Consider the following 11,812-nt stretch of genomic DNA (forward strand, 5'->3'; position numbering starts at 1 on the left):
TGCAATGTTTTATTTTCCTTTATGGGATGTTGAGCTGATTAGCAAATATGCAAATCACCAAGAAGGCTTCCCAGCGCCAATACTTAGGTGCTTGAGGAGATTCAGTACGTCACTGAAGACTCTCAGTCTTCTACAGGTGCACCATGGAGAGCATTCCGGCCAGTTGCATCACTGTTTGGTACGTAAGTGCCAATGCTCAGGACCAGAAAAGAAAAACTCCAGAGGGTGTTCATTTGGCCTCTGACATCACAGATACCAGTCTTCACATTTACATGAGGCTGTGTCTTTTCTTAAAAAAACAGCAACCTCTCTCCTCAAAAAAACCCACCCCTTAGGCCATGGCTTCTTCATTCTGCCATCATCAGATGGTGGAGGGGGGGGGGTGGGGGGAAGGATACAGGAGCCTGAAGACGAGCACTCAGTGGCACAAGGACAGCTTCTTCCCCCTCTGCCATCAGATTCCTGAAGGAACAGTGAACCACAGACACTGCCTCACTTTGACTTTTTCTTGCACTATTTTTATTTACTTTGTGCGGTTGTTTATATCAAAGTTTCCGCCGAAAAGCCACGAAGTTCATAACAGTAAATTCTGATTCTGATATATACCAGAATGTAGTTGACAACCTAAAAAGAGCTGAAAGCAGTTAGCACATCAGAAATTATTGAACTGGTTGCTGTGATAGAAGAAATGTGGCAGCCAGTCTGCGAGGTCTCACTCCCAGCAATATGATACAGATCGCAGTATGTGTTTATAGTGATGTTGATTGGGATGTAAATATTGACTGGCAATAACTCCATTTTAAGTAGAACCATGAATCCTCTGTGTCCAACTAACGGAGAGCACAAGGTCTTCATTTATTGTCTATTGGGAGAAAATGGCTCCTCTCTCAGTGTAGTTTTCCTTTAACTCTCTTTATCTCTCTTTTTCAGAATATTATGCATCTGTATTGTGCATATATAAGATGCTTTCCGTTACTCAGTTTACATGTGTGTGCTATGAAGATTAATGGGCATATTACATATGTTGGGCTGCATTTTAAATTTCCAGAATATTTCTATCTTAATTTTAGAACACTTTGTTATGCAGTGTTCTTAAGAATAAGACCTGCTAAAGTATTCAAGAGTAGCATCGCTTTCACAATCTATGAAATTTAACTTGTGTTTTCATGTCTGCACAAGAAGCACAAAAGCCCTGAGCCTGTGCTTTGACTCATGAGGACCAGTGGATCTCTCTCAGTGGATGGAATAAGATGCATCGGGTGAGAATTGTGAAAGGTTCCATGGCCAATAAAGGTTCAATGTAATTTAAGGAATCATGGTTATCTTCAGCTCAAGGGACACTGTCAGCTATCGCCAGGTAATGGATGGCTGAGACTTGGTTAGGTTTTCGAAAACTGAACGGTTTGTCAACATGTTGAAGTACAATGGGAGATTAACCCAACTGATCGGGGATCAGCTCTTGAGCTTGTTATAATCCAACATAGTGAGAAAGTATCTGGGAGGGAATTGTACCATTCTTTAATGTTTCCTAATGGGAAATGTGAGATCATCGTGACAAGTTAAGTCATCACAAGCTATCTGGCCATTCTCTTTTTTTCCATTACATGATTTGTTCATCTTTTGAGAAAGGTGGATTTAATTAAAGGCAGTTTGGCAGAGAATATTTTGGGAATAGTGTGCAGGTTTTGAAGTCGGAACACCGAGCCATTGATTAATCACAGTTTCTTGCATCGTTTTGTGGTCTTCTGTACTGTACCAGCATGGGTTATGTGTTGTTCATGGATGGGGTGGGGGGAGGGAGCTTTGAGGCAAGAGCAACAGTTGCTACCATCCCAAATTGCTCACAGTGTACTTCCATTTGAAGTCTGTAGAGGAAAAAAAAATTCTCCACTCTTCAAAAGGGTGTGTCCCCTCAATCAAACCTGTATATGCCTTCTTCATAAGAAGATGAATGGAAAATTCTCCAATGGGCTTTATTTAATTGGATTTATTTGTAACTAAAATGATTTACAGATACAGGAAAATTATGGCTTTTTAAAGGTTTTGCCCAATTCCTAGAGGAAACCAATTATAAGGAGGGTGTCTGGTAATAAAGATCCATGTACACAACTCTGAACGTGTAGGAACGAAATGAAGGGAACAGTTGACGCTTGGCCCTTAAGTACATGTTCCCTTGAACTTGCAATTTCTTTGAGGACGTCAACCAATGAAAATGTTAACAACTGTGGCTGAATTAATAAATAGGTACTGGTTCATGATGCTGTAATCAAACTGTGTGAATGTTTTTGCCTATAGATCACAACACTGAAAGCATTTAACATTGAATTTTTATTTCTTTAAATAAACGACATCATTTTGAAATGGAAGGGTTTATTCCATTTTAATAAGTGGTCTTAACAGTTGTTTGTTTTCAGAAAATACTTTCGTTTTGCATTTTAACCAGAACAGCTACTTTTGATTAAATATTAAGCCAAGCCTCAAAAACAGCAACGAAAAAAAACCTTGTGCAATAAGACTAATTAAACTTTGAAAGACTTCACACAAATTTTGCATCATTGCACCTAATTTGATACTGTCCTGAGGTCCACTTCAAGGCATGGACAAAGATGTAGAAAGGTTATTTCCCATCGAGGGAGAGTCTAGGACAAGAGGGCACAACTACAGGATTGAAGGGAGTCTGCTTAGAACAGAGGAATTCCTTCGGCCAGAAGGCGGTAAATCTCTGGAATTTGCTGCCATAGGTGATTGTGGAGGCCAGGTCATTGGGTATATTTCAGACAGAGGTTGTCAGGTTCTTTATTAGCCAGGACACCAAAGGTTGTGAGGTAATGGGGCTCAATGGGAAAATGGATTAGTTCATGATTAAATGGTGGGGCAGACTCAGTGGGTTGAATAGCCTATTTCTGCTTGAGGTCTTATGTTTTTAAATTTGGAGAAAATTCAATCCATCCCCTCCAAAGAAAGTTTAAATCAACAAGAGCAGTTAAACAGCTTTATCTGAAATTTGTGTTCTTTGAGCTTTTCGTTGTATTGCAAGAATTGTTCAAAGGAATCTAACAAGTATTTCTGTCCATGGTAAAATCTGAGAAAGCCATTGTATTCTCCTTGTGGCAACTGAGGAAGATTAAAGGAATCAAGCCATCTTAACAGCAGGCATAAAGTTTGTGGAGGGAAATATTTGAAGAGGTTATTCCCTCTAAATTCCATACAAATTATTTAGTTGTGATGGAGTTATCAGACATTGTGCATTTTTCAGTAATTAGTGAATATTGCCACAATGTTTTTGTATTTTTGTGTTCATCTTGTAGAAGCCCTTTTTCTGAGATGCAGGGAAAGGTAACATCTGTTGCTCCACATTGCAAGTAATTCATCCAAAACTATACATAGGAAATAATCTGTAGATGGATAATTTAGTTTTTTGATATTCCTCTCTACAAGTGAGTGCCACTGGCATTGGGTGTCTCCAAAGGTGGCAACAAGGTTCCAGAATTACAATCAGGAAGGATTGGTCAGAACAGCTGAAGTGGTGAATGCGGGCTCATTGTTAACATTTAAGAAGAATTTGGACAGGTACATGGATGGGAGCGGTATGGGAACTGGTCAGTGGGCTGGCACAGACTAGAAGGACTGAAGAGGCCTGTTTCTTTCCTGTAATTTTCTATGGTTCTAACACCTTTTCCACAATCTCCATCAGTACTGGAGCACCATAGGGTTGCGCTCTTGGCCCCCTGCTCTACTCACGTTGCACCTATAACTGTATGTCTCTGTACGACAATAACACCATCTACAAATTTGTTGATGTTGGGTTGTAGGCCTGTGTAAAAAAGGGTGATGAGGTAGGTGACTGAAAACTTCACTGGATGGTCCACCAACATCAACCTTGCACTCAATGTCACCAAAACCAAGGAGCTGATTGTTGACTTCAGAAAGAGAAAACCAGAGGTGTACGATCCAGTGATTACTGAAGGATGTGGATAGGTAGGCAAGTTTAAGTTCTTTCTATCTCAGAGGATATTTCCTGGAGCCAACACAATAATGGTATCATGAAGAAAGCATGTCAGTGCCTTGACTTCCTCAAGAGTTTGTGGAGATTTTGTATGACGTCGGACAGGTTGTGGGAAAATTACAGGGAAAGTTGTGGAAATGTCACAGGGAAAGTTACAGGGAAAGGTTGTGCAGACTAGGGCTTTTTTCTCTGGAGCATAGAAGATTGAGAGGGGGACGATAGAAGTGTTTAAGATTTTAAAAGGGACAGACAGAGTAAACGTGGATAGGCTTTTTCAATAAAGAGTGGGTGAGATTCAAGCTAGAGGGCATGGTTTAAGATTGAAGGGGGAAAATTATAAGGGGAACATGAGGGGAAATTTCTTTACGCAAAGTGTGGTAGGGATGTGGAATAACTTCCGGCAGATGTGGTTGAGGTGGGATCATTGGTTACATTTAAGGAAAGACTGGATAGTTATATGGATAGGAGAGGACTGGAGGGGTATGGACCGGGTGCTGGTCAGTGGGACTAGGAGGGTGGGGATTTGTTACGGCATGGACTAGTAGGGCCGAACTGGCCTGTTCTGTGCTGTAAGTGGTTATATGGTTATATGATTATATATCTTTTTCACATGTGGGCAATGAATTAACATTTAGTTTATTTGCACAAAATACCTAGAACAGAGAGAAGCAGGCTGACGGGTTCTCTCTAAAATTCATAAATGCGTGTAAAGAATACAATTTACAGAATATAGGATTATGTTGAAAGGAAGATTAATTAACACCAAGCAAGTGCAGAATGATTGCACTTTTGCAGGGTTTATTCAGAAGCCTGGTGGCTGCTGGAAAGAACTGCCTTCAAAACTGCCTCTGATGTGCTTTTATACTCTTAAGCCTGTCCAAATTCTTCTTCAATGTTAAAATTGAGCCCGCATTCACCATTTCAGCTGGCAGCTTGTTCCACACTCCCACCACTCTGTGTGAAGAAGTTTCCCCCCAAGCTCTTCCTCTTTTACCCCTTAACCCATGCCCACTGGTTTGTATCTCACCTATCCTCAATGGTAAAAGCCTACCTACATTTTCAGTCTATAACCGCTCATAATTTTAAATATCTCTATCTATTCTCCCCTTCAACGCTCCAGGGAAAAAATGTCCTAACCTGTTTAGCCTTTCCTTGTAACTCAGTTCCTGAAGTCCGACAACCTCCCAGCAAATTTTCTCTGCATTCTTTCAATTTTATTGATATCTATACAGTAGTTACGTGACCAAAACTGCACTTAATGAGCTCCATATTTGGCCTCTCCAATGCCTTATACAACTTTACCATAAAATCTCAATTCCTGTACTCAATGATTTATGAAGGCCAATATGACAAAACCTCTCTTTACAACCATATTTACCTGTGACACCACTTTGAGAGAACTATGTATCTGTATGTCCAGATCCCTCTGTTCTACTGCACTTCTCTGTGCCCTACCATTTACCATGTACATCCCTTTTTGGTTTGATCTTCCAAAATGCAACACCTCACACTTGTCTGCATTGAATTCCATCTGCCATTTTTCAGCCTATCTATCCAACTGGTCCAGAACCCTCTGCAAGCTTTGAAAACCATCCTCACTGTCCACAACACCTCCAATCTTTTGTAAAAAAAAATTGTCAATTGTATGTTATGTGCTGCTTCTCAAGAGTCCGATGTTGCCACTTGTGAGTTCTTTTACAACCAGGAAAAAAAATAGTTTTGAAATGTGTTCACAATTGTAATACAGGAAATCCTTAAAGTTAGCACCAATTGTGGTGAAGCATCATTTGCCTACTGCAGGGGGCAACCTGCAGAAGAGCACTGGAGGACAAGGCAACACCTGGCCAGGTGTCAATCAGCCGACCTGAATGGACCAAGCCCCACCCCAGTCGGCTGCGAACCACCCTCGAGGTCAGTCTCAGAGCCAGCACAGCCAACTCTCGCATCCAGCTCTGTGGAAGTTTATGTGGAATAAAGCCTGTTGAACAGACTTTGTTTTATACCTGCTTTTGTTTTTTGCTCGATAGTGCACCACACGTAACAACGTATCTGTCAAGTTGCCTCTCAGTACGCATGAAGGCTCATGCTTACAGGTTGTTGGTTGTAATGGAAACTATAAAATATTTATGTGTGAAATATCAATGTTAGCATGCCAAAATCATGATTAACAATTATTATTCAGAATGTAAAGCTGCAATGATCATCACCGTCTATCACTTTGTTCAACTTTCCACATTTTCCATGTTGTGTACTGTTATCCTTCTGTAGAATACGTTGTTTCCATTTGCATTGCCACTATTTGCCCTGCAGTCAAATGGATTTGTTACTCCTGACTACGCTGCCTATGACTGCTGAAGAGATGCTTCACCGTCAATTGTGTTGAAGGGTCAAACAACCAGATGTGCCTCACTAGACACATGTTGTCATTGCCACTGTAAGATGTAGGTACAGAGCATGAAGTAAAGTGGACATCAAAGAGATTTGGCCTTGAGCAATTTGATGCGAAGAGATTCCTCCTGCTCTGAGCTCCTTCCAGGTGTTCCCCAAACTCTGCCTTGGCTGGTAAGTGCTTCCTGTCTTGAGGGTAAATCTGGAGACATTACCAAATTTGTGGCAGCAACAAAGCTGTTGCATGAATAAGGTCTGTAGCAGCTGTGCACAAAGTACACCCAAGGTCATGCAGCAATTTGGGACTGCCTTGACCCTTCTTGTAAGGATTTAATTCAGTGTAAACCAAACAGTCATTAAGGGTTTGTGACTCCACATCTGCCATGATCTCACGACACAAATTCCTCAAACAAGGCAAGCCCACTGCTCAATAACAGACTAAAATTTTACTGTATGTTTTAATGTAGTAAACTGTCCCTAAAATCTTTCAAAGGAAAACTGAGTAAAATTTGTCAATATCTTTTTAATTGTTGAATTTAGTTCTCCACTATCTCAAAGGGTTGTGTGTTGCATTTTTCCCATTAATTTGTCTCCCTATTAATATCTGGGAAGTTTTCTAACTTCCAGAAGAATTCTATTCCGATATGCTGCAGGACACTGTTTCAAACAAAGATGTTTGTTCTTTTTCTACAAGGAATTTCTAAAATATGATGTCAGTATGACCTCCAGGGGTGGGCAACCTTTAAATTTTAATTTTGGCATGCAGCACGGTAACAGACCAGAGGCACATGTGCTTGTGGGCTGAAATGGCAGCATGTATTCACAGGCCGAAATGGCCTGGTACAGTGCTGTATGTCTAAATTAAAAGGTTGCCCACCCCGATTCTTAATCAGACGAATTGTTCACATAACGACAGTAAAACACTAGTCCAGCATGCTTGGGATTTGGGTTCTGTATTATTGAATACTATTCCTATAAATATCTGTATTATTGAATACTATTCCTATAAATATCCCAAAATGTTTTTAAATTCACTTTTTCTGTTACACAATATTATAATTTCTCTAAGATGAACCCAGTGAGTTGAAAGGGGCCATTGGAATCCTGCATCACCTGATAAGCTAAATGCTGAACCAGTGGGGGACATACCTGGATAATGGATTATGTGATTTTTTAAAAACCATACTTGCACACACATCAACAAGTGGCCATCCTCCACTAAATTTTCAGCATTTAAATCTGTGAATCAATGGAGGTTATTTTTTTCCTTCTCCCCTTAACTGCCTCTCTAATCTCTTTCACCACCACTTCTAACAAGCTGCAGCGTGGTGTACGTGCATCAATCGGGCCATGATTAGCTGCAATCAGTAGTCCACGGTTGGTGTAGCGGTGAGCACAACGCCTTTACAGCCACCGACGATTGGGACCAGGGTTCAAATCTGTAAGGAGTTTGTAGGTTCTCCACATGACTGCATGGGTTTTCCCTGGGGGCTCTGGTTTCCTCCCACCGTATGGGGTTGAAGGTCGATTGGGTGTAAATTGGGCGGCCTGGTCTCGTGGGCAAAAATGGCCTGTAACAGCGCTCTGTGCCTAAATTTAAATTTAAAAATTAACTCAGCCAGTCTTGCAGAGTGCAAAGGAGGTAAAGATATATTACTGACATTTCAGGCCTGAGCCCTTCAAGGCCATACATCAGCCCAAAATTTCGGCAAAATATCATTATCATCTATGTCTGCTAAGACGTCAGCTGAGTTCCTCCAGCATTTCTGTGTTTTGGATCATTCAGGAGTTGGTTTGAATTGCTGATACAAATTCGCTGCTGAACCCAGCAAAATTATCTGACCAATGGACAATGCTTCTCCACTGCCCTGCCCCTCAGTCTACACCACTGCTGTCTCTCATCACGAAGTTCAACTCGCCACCTGTCCAAGATGGGGCCAGTTCAGCAAGGGAAAATTGTAGGTTTTTGTACTTCTGTAAGCAAATTCCATCATATTCTCTCATCTTCCACCAGACGTTGCCGTGGCAACTGGAGGGCACACAGCATGAGGGGGAAGTGACATGAGGAGAGAGGTGACCTGCTCAGATCAATCACTGGTAGACCTGCATGACATCAGTGTCAACAAGTTCCACAATTAAAAGAGCAGCTGACATGCACCAATAACCCTCTGAGGAAAGGCATCATTCAAATGAGGAATAGCCAGAAGGACAATACTGTGAGCAACAGCGTTATTATTATTTTTTTGGATGCACTTGTTTTGGAGCAGAAATTTCAAACAAGAAAGTGGGATGAATTTAAACAGGAAAATAAGTGCACAAACAGGCAGAGGACGACCTGTGGAAACAGGCTTGATAGCGAGGGGTTGGGCAGTTTGACGACTGAATCAAATTTCATGTCGATGGTAGAGTTTGATTCCGGAGCCTCATCCCTCCTGCCTTCACTCCTCGGTCATAGTAGGGACCTGTGAGGGGCGGGCATGTATCCATGGTTTATGTTGATGGAAGATTTCACACCTGTCCTCCTCTAGGACAGCTGTCTGCCACTGAGCTAGGCAGAACCACTAGCCTTTGTGGTATGCTCTATCATGGACACTCAATATCTCCTCACTTGTCAGGAAGGCACAACAGAGAGTGCACTTCCTGAGAAGACTGAAGCAAGCAAGGCTACCGGCCACCATTATGTCAACCTTCTATAGGAGTTCTCTTGAGAGCACCCTAGCTGCAGAGAAATGTATTGGAGGTCAATCCACTGGACCATAAGAGTGGCAGAAAAGATCACTGGAGTCTTCCTCTTCCCTTCCCCCCACCATGAAGTAATCTATCAGGGTCGTTGTCTGAAGAGGGTGTGCAAAATCATTGAGGATCCCATCCACCCTGTACACAGCATCTTTCAGCGGCTCCCATCAGGAAAAAGACACAGGAGTATCAGAACCAGGACCTCCATGCTGAGGAACAGCTTCCCATGAGCATAGAGAATGCTAAATGATCAAAGGAACTGCTCGCACTAACCATCTGAGACTCTCGTATTCATGAAACAATATCTATCTATTTATTTATATGTATGAATACTTGGCCTGCATATGTATTGTTTGTCTGTATGTGTGTTATGTCTGGTTGTGTGTCTGTATGTTTTGCACCAAGGATTGGAGGACACTGTTTCATTGAGTTGTTCTTGAACAATCAGATGTCAATAAACTTGACCAGCTGTCAACATGCAGCATCTAGTTGTTCCTGGAGGCAACTGTGTCCAATGAAAGTAGGATTCTGCGCATGAATGATAACTCGCTGATCCCCATAAGCGTGCCGATTCACTGCCATTTGGCATCTCTCTGCTCCAGAAAGAAATTGAGCTGTTGGCCCATTCAGATGGTGCAGCGTAGATTTGCCAGAGCAAGACGGTCCTACGTGGCAGAGATTCGACACCCCATTCAGACTTTGTGTGGACTCTTACTGCATTTGACGGCAAGCAATAACTCAGACCTTTTCTAGGAACTGCTTGGGGCATCCTTCTTCACCCTACAGGCTGCGAGGACGCGAAAATCAACACTTAAACTGTAAACGTTCCATAAATGCTGAAAGTAGGTCAGGCAGAATGTGCTTTGATCCACAGCAGAAGGACATAAATTTAGTTGGACAAATTATTTTAAAAATTTTTATTTTACTTGCAATGACCTTGAATTAAACTGCTTTATTAAAAGCAAAATTTCAGATAACTGAGCAATGTTTTCGGTTTTTTTTTGTTGATTTCTCGTGATTTGATCCGAATAATGCTTTCCAAAGGGTGGAACAGCCAATAGAGGCCTTGCCTTGTAGCACCAGAGACCAAGGCTTAATACCATTGCTGGGTGCTGTCTGTGTGGCACATACATGTCCCTGTGACTGTGTGGGCTCCCAGATGCCCCAGTATCCTCCCAAAAACCTGTTGACTGGTTAGTTACTCAGACATGATTAATTGTCCTCCATGTGTGGTAGGCCCTGCGAGGAGCTGAATGGAATGTGAGATGAACAAACAGCGTAAGATGGTTGCTACGGTCACAGTGAGCCAAAGACCATGTTTCCACACTCCCGGTCTCTGACTCCATCACATAAAACCTTGCCAACTCCTGCAATGACCTGACCTCCTAACTATATTTTCTTTAAAGTGTTCATTCCATTCAGTAACTGGAAACTTTCAGACTCATCCTTTTTGACGTGCATTTAGTTTCTGGTCTTGCTCAAGAATTAGCAACCAGAGAATAAAAAATGTTGCTGCTTTAAAACTATATGTTTAAGTTATTAGGAATTTGTTTTCTTCTCTGCCCACTTCCTGGAAGGAACCTCGGTGACACCGTTATTGGGACGAAAGAGATGTATTCTTTGTCCTCTTTCTTCCAAAGCTGGGTTTGGATCTCTTAATAAAGTTGCTTTTGTACAGTAATGTGTAAATTAGTTTTCACCAACTTTTGGTCTTATTTGAATAGCAACTGAAGATATTAGCCTATTGCTGATTCTGTGACACATCAAAGGCTGTAATGACGAAGATCCACACGTGAAATTGTTTCAGAAACAACAACCTTTTCAGTCCCAACATTTATAAAGGAAAAATCTCATGTGTTGCAACACCATTTGGGAAAACAAGAACAGAATTTGATTATTCAACCCCTTGAAACTTCCATAATTCCAACTAAACTCAAGCCAGGTCGATGCAGTCACAAAGAAGGCTCGTCAGTGGTTATACTTTGTGAGGAGATTCCCTATGTCACCGAAGACTCTCAAACTTCTACATGGAGAGCATTCTGGCTGGTTGCATCATTGCCTGGTACAGAGGTGCCAATGCACAGGTCAAAAGAAAAACTCCAAAGGGTTCTTAACTCGGCCTGCGACATCACTGGCACCAGCCTTCACTCCATCGAGGACATCTACATGAGGTGGAGTCTTAAGAAAATAGCCTCTCTCCTTGAAGACCCCCACCACCTAGGGCCATGCCCTCTTCACTTTGCTACCATCAGGAAAAAGGTTCAGGAGCCTGAAGATGAGAACTCAGTGGCACAGGGACAGCTTCCCCGCTGCCATCGTATTCCTGAATGAATGATGAACCATGATCCTACTTTACTTTGTCTTTTTCTTTTGATTGCACGATTTTTATTTATTTTGTAATATGGCTTATATAAGTATTTGCATTGTAATTGTGCAGCAAAGCAATGAATTTTGTGACATGTTCACGACAATAAATTCTGATTCTTATTCTGATCTACACCTTTTTAACTCTGTTCCCTGCTCTTTTTTCCATGTTTCCTAAAATTATTGTATGACAAAGATTGGGGTGGCATGGTTAACGAAGCATTTAGTGCAACGCTGTTACAGAGTTTGAATCCAGCACGATCTTTAAGGGGTTTGTACGTTCTCCTCTCATCTGCATTGGTTTCCTCCAGGTGAATC

This window comes from Narcine bancroftii, chromosome 14 (genome assembly GCF_036971445.1).
Source record: "Narcine bancroftii isolate sNarBan1 chromosome 14, sNarBan1.hap1, whole genome shotgun sequence".
Lineage (NCBI taxonomy): Eukaryota > Metazoa > Chordata > Chondrichthyes > Torpediniformes > Narcinidae > Narcine > Narcine bancroftii.